This window comes from Schistocerca americana, chromosome 2 (genome assembly GCF_021461395.2).
Source record: "Schistocerca americana isolate TAMUIC-IGC-003095 chromosome 2, iqSchAmer2.1, whole genome shotgun sequence".
NCBI lineage: Eukaryota > Metazoa > Arthropoda > Insecta > Orthoptera > Acrididae > Schistocerca > Schistocerca americana.
Genome location: NC_060120.1, coordinates 230904518 through 230916832, shown reverse-complemented (window position 1 = coordinate 230916832; position 12315 = coordinate 230904518).

Sequence of the window (12315 nt, the reverse complement as noted above, 5' to 3'; positions counted from 1 at the left end):
CTAATATCATGATAGTACCCGTGGTCTAGGGGTAGCGTCTTTGAATCTTAATCAAAAACGTCTTCGGTCCTGGGTTCGATCCCCGCCACTGCCTAAATTTCGATAAATAATCAGCATTGGCGGCCGAAGACTCCCGGCATAAGGAGTCAGCCTCATTCTGCCAACGACCTTGTCAAAGAGGGCGGAGGAGCGGATAGAGGTTCAGGGCACTCTCTTGTCCTAGGAGTGGGAAATTGCCCCTAAAGGCGGAAGAATCAGCAATGATCAACGACATGAGGATGCAGAAGACAATGGAAACCACTGCATTAAAGACACGTAACGTGTATCCACAGGACATGTGGCCTGTAATTGAAGAAGTGTCATGATGATCTCTCCATTGGCAAAAGATTCCGGAATAGTCCCCCATTCGGATCTCCGGGAGGGGACTGCCAAGGGGGAGTTTAGGAGATATAGACTCAGATCACAATATAGTAGTGATGAAGAGTAGGCTGAAGTTCAAGACATTAGTCAGGAACAATCAATACGCAAAGAAGTGGGATACGGAAGTACTAAGGAATGACGAGATACGTTTGAAGTTCTCTAACGCTATAGATACAGCAATAAGGAATAGCGCAGTAGGCAGTACAGTTGAAGAGGAATGTACATCTCTAAAAAGGGCCATCACAGAAGTTGGGAGGGAAAACATAGGTACAAAGAAGGTAGCTGCGAAGAAACCAAGGGTAACGGAAGAAATACTTCAGTTGATTGATGAAAGGAGGAAGTACAAACATGTTCCGGGAAAATCAGGAATACAGAAATACAAGTCGCTGAGGAATGAAATAAATAGGAAGTGCAGGGAAGCTAAGACGAAATGACTGCAGGAAAAATGTGAAGACATCGAAAAAGATATGATTGTCGGAAGGACAGACTCAGCATACAGGAAAGTCAAAACAACCTTTGTTGACATTAAAAGCAACGGTGGTAACATTAAGAGTGCAACGGGAATTCCACTGTTAAATGCAGAGGAGAGAGCAGATAGGTGGAAAGAATACATTGAAAGCCTCTATGAGGGTGAAGATTTGTCTGATGTGATAGAAGAAGAAACAAGAGTCGTTTTAGAAGAGATAGGGGATCCAGTATTAGAATCGGAATTTAAAAGAGCTTTGGAGGACTTACGGTCAAATAAGGCAGAAGGGATAGATAACATTCCATCAGAATTTCTAAAATCATTGGGGGAAGTGGCAACAAAACCACTATTCACGTTGGTGTGTAGAATATATGAGTCTGGCGACATACCATCTGACTTTCGGAAAAGCATCATCCACACAATTCCGAAAACGGCAAGAGCTGACAAGTGTGAGAATTATCGCAGAATCAGCTTAACAGTTCATGCATCGAAGCTGCTTACAAGAATAATATGCAGAAGAATGGAAAAGAAAATTGAGAATGCGCTAGGTGACGATCAGTTTGGCTTTAGGAAAGGTAAAGGGACGAGAGAGGCGATTCTGACGTTACGGCTGACAATGGAAGCAAGGCTAAAGAAAAATCAGTACACTTTCATAGGATTTGTCGCCCTGGAAAAAGCGTTCGACAATATAAAATTGTGCGAGCTGTTCGAGATTCTGAAAAAAGTAGGGGTAAGCTGTAGGGAGAGACGGGTCATATACAATATGTACAACAACCAAGAGGGAATAATAAGAGTGGACGATCAAGAACGAAGTGCTCGTATTAAGAAGGGTGTAAGACAAGGCTGTAGCCTTTCGCCCCTACTCTTCAATCTGTACATTGAGGAAGCAATGATGGAAATAAAAGAAAAGTTCAGGAGTGGAATTAAAATACAAGGTGAAAGGATATCAATGATACGATTCGCTGATGACATTGCTATCCTGAGTGAAAGTGAAGAAGAATTAAATGAACTGCTGAATGGAATGAATAGTCTAATGAGTACACAGTATGGTTTGAGAGTAAATCGGAGAAAGACGAAGGTAATGAGAAGCAGTAGAAATGAGAACAGCGAGAAACTTAACATCGGGATTGATGGTCACGAAGTCAATGAAGTTAAGGAATTCTGCTACCTAGGCAGTAAAATAACCAATGACGGACGGAGCAAGGAGGACATCAAAAGCAGACTCGCTATGGCAAAAAAGGCATTTCTGGCCAAGAGAAGTCTACTAATATCAAATACCGGCCTTAATTTGAGGAAGAAATTTCTGAGGATGTACGTCTGGAGTACAGCATTGTATGGTAGTGAAACATGGACTGTGGGAAAACCGGAACAGAAGAGAATCGAAGCATTTGAGATGTGGTGCTATAGACGAATGTTGAAAATTAGGTGGACTGATAAGGTAAGGAATGAGGAGGTTCTACGCAGAATCGGAGAGGAAAGGAATATGTGGAAAACACTGATAAGGAGAAGGGACAGGATGATAGGACATCTGCTAAGACATGAGGGAATGACTTCCATGGTACTAGAGGGAGCTGTAGAGGACAAAAACTGTAGAGGAAGACAGAGATTGGAATACGTCAAGCAAATAATTGAGGACGTAGGTTGCAAGTGCTACTCTGAGATGAAGAGGTTAGCACAGGAAAGGAATTCGTGGCGGGCCGCATCAAACCACTCAGTAGACTGATGATCAAAAAAAAAAATCTTGATAGCTGAAGTGTCTTTGCACCGAGCGCATCCTGATTTCCCTGCTTGCACGTCGACTGGTGAGTGTTCATCAGGACACCTCGCACTACTGCCTAGCCTAAAAAACCCCATGTGCACGCCACAAGTACTCTGCTACCCGAGTAGCCGCTTCCTTTGTGTAGTGCACCCCTGACCTATCTAGGGGCGTCCTACAATTCGCCGCCCAATAGCGTAATAGCCAAGACGGTCACAGTGTCGACGAAGTCTCTGGTTGAGACCCTCCACTCGGCTCCAAACCAAAGGACCCCGATCCACTCTGGGAACGATGCTGCAAATAGAGAGCTCTGCTTGCACCCTGCGTGCGAGCCCGCGGTCTTCACCAAATCCGCCAGCCGCCTGTACGAACTGAGGATCGTCTCAGAACCCAAGCGACAGGCATCATTGGTGCCGACGTGAGCAACTACTGGCAGACGACTGCACCCCGTACTCTCGATAGCCGCAGGCAAGGCCGCCTCCACATCTTGGATGAGGCCCCCCGGCAGGCAAACCGAGTACACGTTGGATTTATTTCCAGCCCTGTTCGCTATTTCCCTAAGGGGCTCCATCACCCGCCTAACGTTGGAGCTCCCAATAACTAGCAAGCCTTTGCCCCCCGAGTGCCTGCTCGGGCCCTGCTGAAGGAGCGGCCACCTGCCCACTGACAGGACGAACGGACGAGGCCAGCCGGCCAGCCTCCACATTGACCCTCCACCTCGAGCGAAGCGAACGCGTTGCAGTCCGCCACTCGCCCTGAGGTGAGGGCGGCCCCAACGCGCCGGGTACGGTAGAAGGTGCCTCGGCGGCTGCGTCATCGGACGCAGCAAGCGACACCTGGGGTGTCTCAAGCGAAGCGCCAGACCCTCCGCCGTCGCTGCACCTCGAGACAGCAGCCTGAAGGCGGCTAACCGTGGCCAACAGCACGTTCAGCTGCTCGCGAACTGCGGCCAGTTCCTCCTGCGCCCGCACACAGCACGCACACACCCTATCCATCCTGCGGCTGATATCTGGACGTATAGCGCTGCGACAAATAAAGCAGCAGTATGCGACTGCACAGTTGCGTCACCAGTGCCAGATTGAGCTGCGATATACGAACAATTACTTACGAACTAAGCAATCAAATGACCACGACTACGCGGCTATACAGATGTTACAATGCAATCCTACGCCTGTCTTAGTACAAATGACAACCGCCTACGCGATATTACACTCTACTGTTATTAAAATTTGATACTACCCCTTTCTAATTCAAAAATACGCAAAGATCCTAAAAATTTCACCACACAAACACACAAAGTAATTTGAATTAAACCTGCGGAACTAATACGAAAAACTGAATATACGACTAGTCCCTGCTACTGTTGCTCGCATACGTCACTATGCAAGCACAGATGAAACTGCACTGGCCTCTGTCTGCTGCTAACTGACTCTACGAAATAAACAGAAAGCACTGGCTGTCCAAAACAAACAACTGACTAACGACTCCGCGAATTTATACTTTACAGCTATCAATAAGCAATATTACTCCTCTCAAATACGAGAATACGCAAGGATTTTATGTAATTAAATATGCAAGCGCACAAACACTCGGAAAGAAATTAAGAATCAAACTACAAAACAAATAAGAAAGCTAAATATGCGACTCGCTACTGCACTGCTGCTGCACTACTGCTGCACTGATACTTCACCAGCGGCTGCTCAAGTCTCATTCTGATCTTATCCTCACGTTCCCTGTGTGAGCGATACGTAGGAGATTTTAGTATATCCCTAGAGTAATCATTTAAAATCTGTTCTTGCAACTTTGTTAACCGATTTTCTCGAAATAGTTTACTACTGTCTTCAAGAGTCTGCCACTTCAGTTCCTGCAGTATCTCTGTGACACTCTCCTTCTCTGTATAGGTACAATATCCCCTGTTAGTCATATTTGGCATGGACCCCTCACACGTGAGCAATATTTTAGGATGGGTCGCAAGAGTGATGTCTGGGCAGTTTCTTCTGTAGGCTGATTGCGCTTCCCCAGAAGTCTACCAATAAACCGAAGTCTACCACCTGCTTTACTCACGACTGAACACATGTGATCATTCCATTTCATATCCCTGTATAGTGTTACATCCAGGTATTTGTACGAGTTGGCCGATTACAACAGTGACTCCTTGAAACTACTTTTCTCGTTTTGTGAAGCGCAAAATTTTACATTTCTGAACATTTAGAGCAAGTTACCAATCTCTGCATCACGTTGAAATCTTATCAAGGTCTGAATGAATGTTTATGCAGCTTCTCTCAGATAATACTTAATTATAGATAACTGCATCATCTGCGAAAAGCCTGATTTTACTATTAATATTGTATGCAAGGTCATTAATGTGTAACATGGACAGCAAGGATCCCAACACACTCCTCTAGGGCACACCCGAAGTTACTTCTACATCTGATAAAAGATCAAATGGCTCTAAGCGCTATGGGATTTAACATCTGAGGTCATTAGTCCTTACAACGGAACCTCCCCATCACACACCCCTCAGATTTAGTTATAAGTTGCCACAGTGGATAGACCTTGAGAAAGTGAACACAGATCAATCGAGAAAACAGGAAGAAGTTGTGTGGAACTGTGAAAAAAATTAGAAAAATATAGAAACTGTGTAGTCCATGTGCACGATAGGCAACATCAAGGAAAATGTGAGCTCAGGAGCGCCGTGGTCCCGTGGTTAGCGTGAGTAGCTGCAGAACGAGAGGCCCTTGGTTCAAGTCTTCCCTCGACTGAAAATTTTACTTTCTTTATTTTCCCAAAGTTATGATCTGTCCGTTCGTTCACTGACGTCTCTGTTCACTGCAATAACTTTAGTGACTGTGTTTTGCGACCGCACCGCAAAACCGTAGACGAAAGGACGTGCCCCTCCAATGGGAACCGAAAACATTTGATCGCAAGGTCATAGGTCAACCGACTCCTCCACAGGAAAACACGTCTGATATATTGTATACGACACTGGTGACGGCATGTGCGTCACATGACAGGAATATGTTGTCGACCCACTTAACTTGTACACTTGGCGAATGGGTGAAAAGATTCTTCTACCTTGCCCGATTTAGGTTTTCTTTTGGATGTGATAATCAATCCCAATAAAGTGATGAAAACATAAGAGTTTGTCACACAAACTGCAACAAATGAACGCAACAGTTTAACAGTCACACAGTTTTCCCTGTGCTCTGTCAAAACATTAACGTTTTCAAATTTTTCCTTGTGTAGACCGTCAAATCCTGCATATGTCCAAGCACATCTGAACATGTCCTGGAATTTTGGAGAGCGAAGTTAATTATATAAAAAATTAAACTTTTCACTCCAGGGAAGACTAGAACCAAGCACCCCTCAATCCACAACCGCTCACGCTAACCACGGGACCACGGCGCTACTGTGCTCACACTTTCCTTGATGTTGCCTGTCTTGCACACGGACTACTCAGTTTGTATATTTTGCTTATTTATTTTTCACAGTTCCACACAACTTCTTCCTATTTTCTCGATTGATATGTGTTCAGATTTTCAAGGCCTATCCACTGTGCCAACTTATAACTAAATCTGAGGAGGGTGCGATGGGGAGTTTCCCTTGTTAGAACTACCTAAACCTAACTAACCTAAGGAAATCACACACATCCATGCCCGAGGCAGGATTCGAACCTGCGACCGTAGCAGCAGCGCGGTTTCGGACTGAAGGGCCTAGAACCGCTCGGCGACAGCGGCCGCCTCTACATATGACGATAATTCTCCATCCAAGATAACGTGTTGTGTCCTCCCTAGCAAAAAGTCCTCAGTCCAGTCGCAGATTTCACTTGAAACCCCATATGATTGTACTTTTGATAATAAGCATAGGTGCCGTACCGAGTCAAATGGTTCTAGGAAATCAAGAAACACTGCATCTATCCTTGATCCAAAGCTTTCAGTATGTCATGTGAGAAAAGTATAATCGATATTTTCGAAATCCATGCTGGTTGGCGCTGAGGAGGCCATTCTATTCAAGATATTATGTCGCGAGTGGCACCCTAGCAGAGGTATTATGGACCAGGCAACTAGTGGTGCCACTTTTTAAAAACAGCTCACATTTCATTGGAAAATATTCAGTTGAGAGAATGATGACGTATAAAGAGCTACTTCTCCTCACTCTACTTTTAGTCCGCCCCCGGTAGCTGAGTGGCCAGCGCGACAGAATGTCAATCCTAAGGGCCCGGATTCGATTCCCGGCTGGCTCGGCGATTTTCTCCGCTCAGGGACTGGGTGTAATGTTGTCCTAATCATCATCATTTCATCACCACCGACGCGCAAGTCACCGAAGTGGCGTCAAATCGAAGGATTTGCACCCGGCGAACGGTCTACCCTACGGGAGGTCCAGTCACACGACTCTTCTTTTAAAAATGAAAAGCCGAAACAGTAGGAAAATGAGAAAACATCCAATTTATTGGGTTGGTTCGTAAGTTCGTAGAGTATTTCCATACGTTTCATAAACACAACAGATACATATAACAGACGCTTTAGTCATCCGTAAAATATTTTCCTTCACTATTTACAACAGTGTGTCAGTGCTGGGGTAACTTTTCGATAACGAGACAGCAGAAATCACGAGGTTTTGGGGCGAAGAACTCACCGAGCAATCTCGGAATGCATTTTCATCCGGAAACGAAATTCCTTGAAGACTGTTAGGTTGTGAGCGGAAAAGGTAAATGACGTGGATGCGGAATGTCTTCTCAACCAAACCCGTGTATAATGTTTTTGTCAGTCTCGCAGAATGCGGGCGGGCGTTATCGTGGAGTTGCATCACTTGCCTGAGTCGTCCTGGTCGTTGTTCTTATTTTGCGTCTGCAGCTATTGACAATAAATGTCAGGAGTGATGGCTGCACAATCCCATCAGTGCCTACATCTATGAACTGGCTTCTGTAGAATACTGTGAAAGCGATGTTATGTCTGCAACCATCAACTACCAACTCAGTTGGTCAACTATAATCGTATACAGCATCCCTTCAGTGGCCTACATCTATGAAATGGCTTCCATAGAATATACTATATCAATGAATTATATCTGTACCTATATCTATATTTTTATTTGTATCTATACCTTTATCTATGAACTGTCTTCCATTGAATACTGTAAAGGCGATGTTGTGTTTGCAGCCATCAAATATCAACTCAGTTGGTGAACTCCAGTCGTATAAATGTGTCTGCAGCCATCAACTACCAACACAGTTGGTGAACTATAAACGTATGCAGAATCCCTGCAGTGGCCTCCATCTATGATCTTGCTTCCACTGGATACTGTAAAGGCGATGTTGTGTCTGTAGCCGTCAACTACCAAATCAGTTGGGAACTGTACTCGTATACTCAATCCTATCAGTGGCCTACCTCTATGAAATGGCTTCTGCAGAATACTGTAAAAGCAATTTTGTGTGTCCAACCATCAACTACCAACTCATTTGGTGAACTGTAATCGTATACAGGATCCTTTCTGTGGCCTACATCTACGAACTGACCTCCACTGAAACAGTAAACGCAATGTTTGCAAGCTTCAATTACCAACTCAGTTTTTGGATTCTAATCGTATTCATGATCCCATCAGTGGCCTATATCTGTGAACTGGCTTCTGTAGAATACTGTAAAGGCGATGTTATATCAGCAACCATCAACTGCCAACTCAGTTAGTGAACTGTAATCATATACACGACCTCATCAGTGTCCTACGCATATGTATTGGCTTCCACTAAATACCGTAAAGCTGATATAGTGTCTCCAACCATCAACTACCAACTCAGTTGGTGAACTCTTATCGTATATACGATCCCATCAATGGCCTATACCTGTGAACTGACTTCCACAGAATACTAAGAAAGCAGTGTTGTGTCTGCAACCACCAACCAGCAACTCTATTGTTTAGACAGAATCGTATACAGGATCCCATCAGTGGCCTACATCTGCGAACTGGGTTCCACTGCATACCTTAAAAGTGATGTATCTGTATCCTTCAAATACCAAATCAGTTGGTGAATTCCAATCGTTTACATGATCCCATTAGTGCCCTATATCGATGATCTCGCTTCGACTGAATACTGTAGATGCGATGTTGTGTCTGCAACTAGGTCACAAATGTAGGCCATTGATTGGATCGTGAACATGATTGGAATTCAGCTCTCAGCGTCAGTTAAGGCCTGAAGATGATGTGCTGAGTCGCCGAAACCAGTTGTAATATAATAATATAACATCAAAACGACGGCTGTATGTTTTTCATTTTATTACGAGATTCGTCTTTGTCTTCCGCTGTCATGAAGCCATGACAGTGTTTGTCCTTAGGATAATTTAGGTTAAGTAGTTTGTAAGCTTAGGGACTGATGACCTTCGCAGTAAAGTCCCATAAGATTTCACACACATTTGAACATTTGAACATACATGACACAAAAAAAAAAAAAAAAAAAAATGCTTGACCGTTGAGTAAGTGTAGTGCATGCAACCTCTATGACAGAGCTGTTGCTTTTTGTAAGTACTCCGTCGATGAAAAGAGTGTGTTTCGATCGCCTGCCCCAGGCCATTATCTACGTGATGGTTCCAATTTAAGTTGTTCGTAACTGTAATCCCTATTGATTTAGTTCAGTCGACAACCTTTAAATTTGTGTGATATATGGTGTAACCTAAATATAAAGGAATATTTTAATATTCATGTCGGAGACCTGACATATTCACTGCTTGGTTTCAAACGCCACTTTCATGTCATGTTTAACACATTTTCTAATTCATTTCGATCTTCTGAGGACTTTACCAAACGGTAAGCGACAGCATCATTTGCGAACAATCTAAGACGGCTGTTCAGATTGTCTTCTAAGTCGTTTATATACACTGCCTGATAAAAAACTTGAAGCACCCACAAGACATGAATCGAAGCGAAAGGATTATATGGCGTTGAGAGGAGGAGGAGGATATTAGTGTTTAACGTCCCGTCGACAACGAGGTCATTAGAGACGGAGCGCAAGCTCGGGTGACGGAAGGATGAGGAAGGAAATCGGCCGTGCCCTTTCAAAGGAACCATCCCGGCATTTGCCTGAAGCGATTTAGGGAAATCACGGAAAACCTAAATCAGGATGGCCGGAGACGGGATTGAACCGTCGTCCTCCCGAATGCGAGTCCAGTGTGCTAACCACTGGTATGGCGTTGATGGCCGTGAGTCCCCACCTGGGGAAATTTGGTTGCCGAGTTGCAGTTCTTTACAGTTGACTTACAAAGGGTGATTTCAGTATCGATGATGATGAAATGATGGTAAGTAAACGCAATATCCAGTCCCCGAGCAGAGAAAATCTCTGCCCTAGCCATGACTCGAATCCGGGCCCATTGCGTGGTTCACACACACTGACCACTCAATCAAGGAGACGGACTACAATACATGGTGGGGTGTCAATGTAACTTCATACACTTACGCATTATCGGAGAGTATATAAATTACTAGAGTCGCTAGAGTCGCAGTTCCCTGTAACAAGTAGTATGTCCAATATATAGCACTAGTATTGTTTATGTTTAGTGTTGCAGCCAGCCCTGGTAGATTTTGTAAGAGGCGTGAACAGCGTAAGATATTGAGTGATCGCCGGCCGCTGTAGCCGAGGGGTTCTAGGCGCTTCAGTCCGGAACCGCGCTGCTGCAACAGTTGCAGGTTCGAATCCTGCCTCGGGCGTGGATGTGTGTGATGTCCTTAGGTTTGTTAGGTTTAAGTAGTTCTACGTCTAGGGGTCTGATGACCTCACGTGTTAAGTCCCATAGGGCTTAAAGCCGTAAGAACCATATTGAGTGATCACTACTAAGAACACGGAAATGCCACATATGCATGTAAGACAGTGTCAGAACCAGACAGAATTTGAAAGGGACCGCATTTTTGGGTCTCCATTTGGCCGGCTGGTCGAATAGTGCAATATCCAGATTTGTGGGCCCAACTGTTGGACTGCATGGGAACCTGAGCGCAGGCATACTAGTCGCCAAGATTCCACTGTGTCCTGTCCGGAAGGAGTATTAGCATGTAGTGCAGCAAGTCCATGAATGACAGCGAGTTGTCTCCAAGTAATCGAATATAACCATCATCAGTCAGTGATCGGTTCAAGTGGACCATGCAAACACAGTCCACACCATTATGGAGACACCACCAGCTTGTACAGTGCCTTGTTGACAACTTGGGTCCACGGCTTCGTGGAGTCAGTGTCACACTCGAACCTTACCATCACCTCTTACTAACTGGAATCGGGACTCATCTGACCAGGCCACGATTTTCCAATCGTCTAGGGTCCAACCGATATGGAGAAGCAAGATGCTGCAGGCGATGTCCGCTGTTAACAAAGACACTCGCGTCGGTCGTCTGCTGCCATAGCCCATGAAAGCCAGATTTGACCATACTGTCCCAACGGATACGCTCCGATTATTTGACGCATTGTTACTTTTCTTTTAGCACTGACAACTCTACGCAGGCTCCGCTGGTCTCGATCGTTAAGTGTCTGTGGTGCGAGATAATGTATGAAATTTGTTTTTCTCGGCACAATCTTGACACTGTGGACCTCGGAATATTAAATTCCCTAACGGTTTCCGAAATGGAATGTCGCATATGTTGCGGCGTAAACTCTAGCGCCGGAACGTCAGTCGGGAACGATAGCGCAAAGAGGGCTGTGATAAGACGTTAACCAAGAGCACGCTGACCGACCCCTCTCTAGGACAACAACGTGACGGCAGCGACCTCTACGCGGAGTGGACATAAGCGCCGCGCCGACTGGTCGCGGCCCAGTTCTACAGCAGCGAGTTCAAGAAGAGCATCAAGACTAGTCATTTCGCTTCTAGTATGTAGCATTGTCTATACTGAAGGGGTATTTTATTTTGTCTGTCGCCCATTGCTTGCGACACATCTCTTTAACACATGGCAAAGAATTTTCTCTTGTAAAAGATTCATTAATACGATTTACTTGAATTGTTGTCCAGCGACCCGAGAAAGCTGGTTTCCTAGGCACCCCATATTTGACGAGCAGGCAGGATTCAACAACATGTGTCCAGCTCCATCTGTCATTTCGCATTCAGAGCCTATTAATTTCCGTCTTGCGGCCACGTCGGTAACCACTTCACATGACTCACCTGAATACAAATGACAGCTTCGTCAATGGTTCAAATGGCTCTGAGCACTATCGGACTTAACTTCTGAGGTCATCAGTCCCCTAGAACTTAGAACTACTTAAACCTAACTAACCTAAGGACATCACACACATCCATGCCCGAGGCAGGATTCGAACCTGCGACCGTAGCGGTCCCGCAGTTCCAGACTGTAGCGCCTAGAACCGATAGGCCACTCCGGCGGGCAGCTTCGTCAATGCACTGCCCTTTTATGTCTAATGCACATGATACTACCACTAACTGTATACATGTATATCGCTATCCCATGACATTAGTCACCTCATTGTAGTGTGGGGAGCCATCGGGTATAGCTCCACGTCATGGCTGGTAGTGACTGGAGACGGACATATTGCATCCTCGTGTGTTCTCTCATCCGACATGATCGAGGAGCCATTGTTCAACAGGACAATGCTCGTCCACATATGGCACGTTTCTCTATGAACTGTCCGTGTGATGCCTGTGGCCAGAGAGATCCCCAGATCTGTACCAAGTTCCCAAAGAAATCAGTG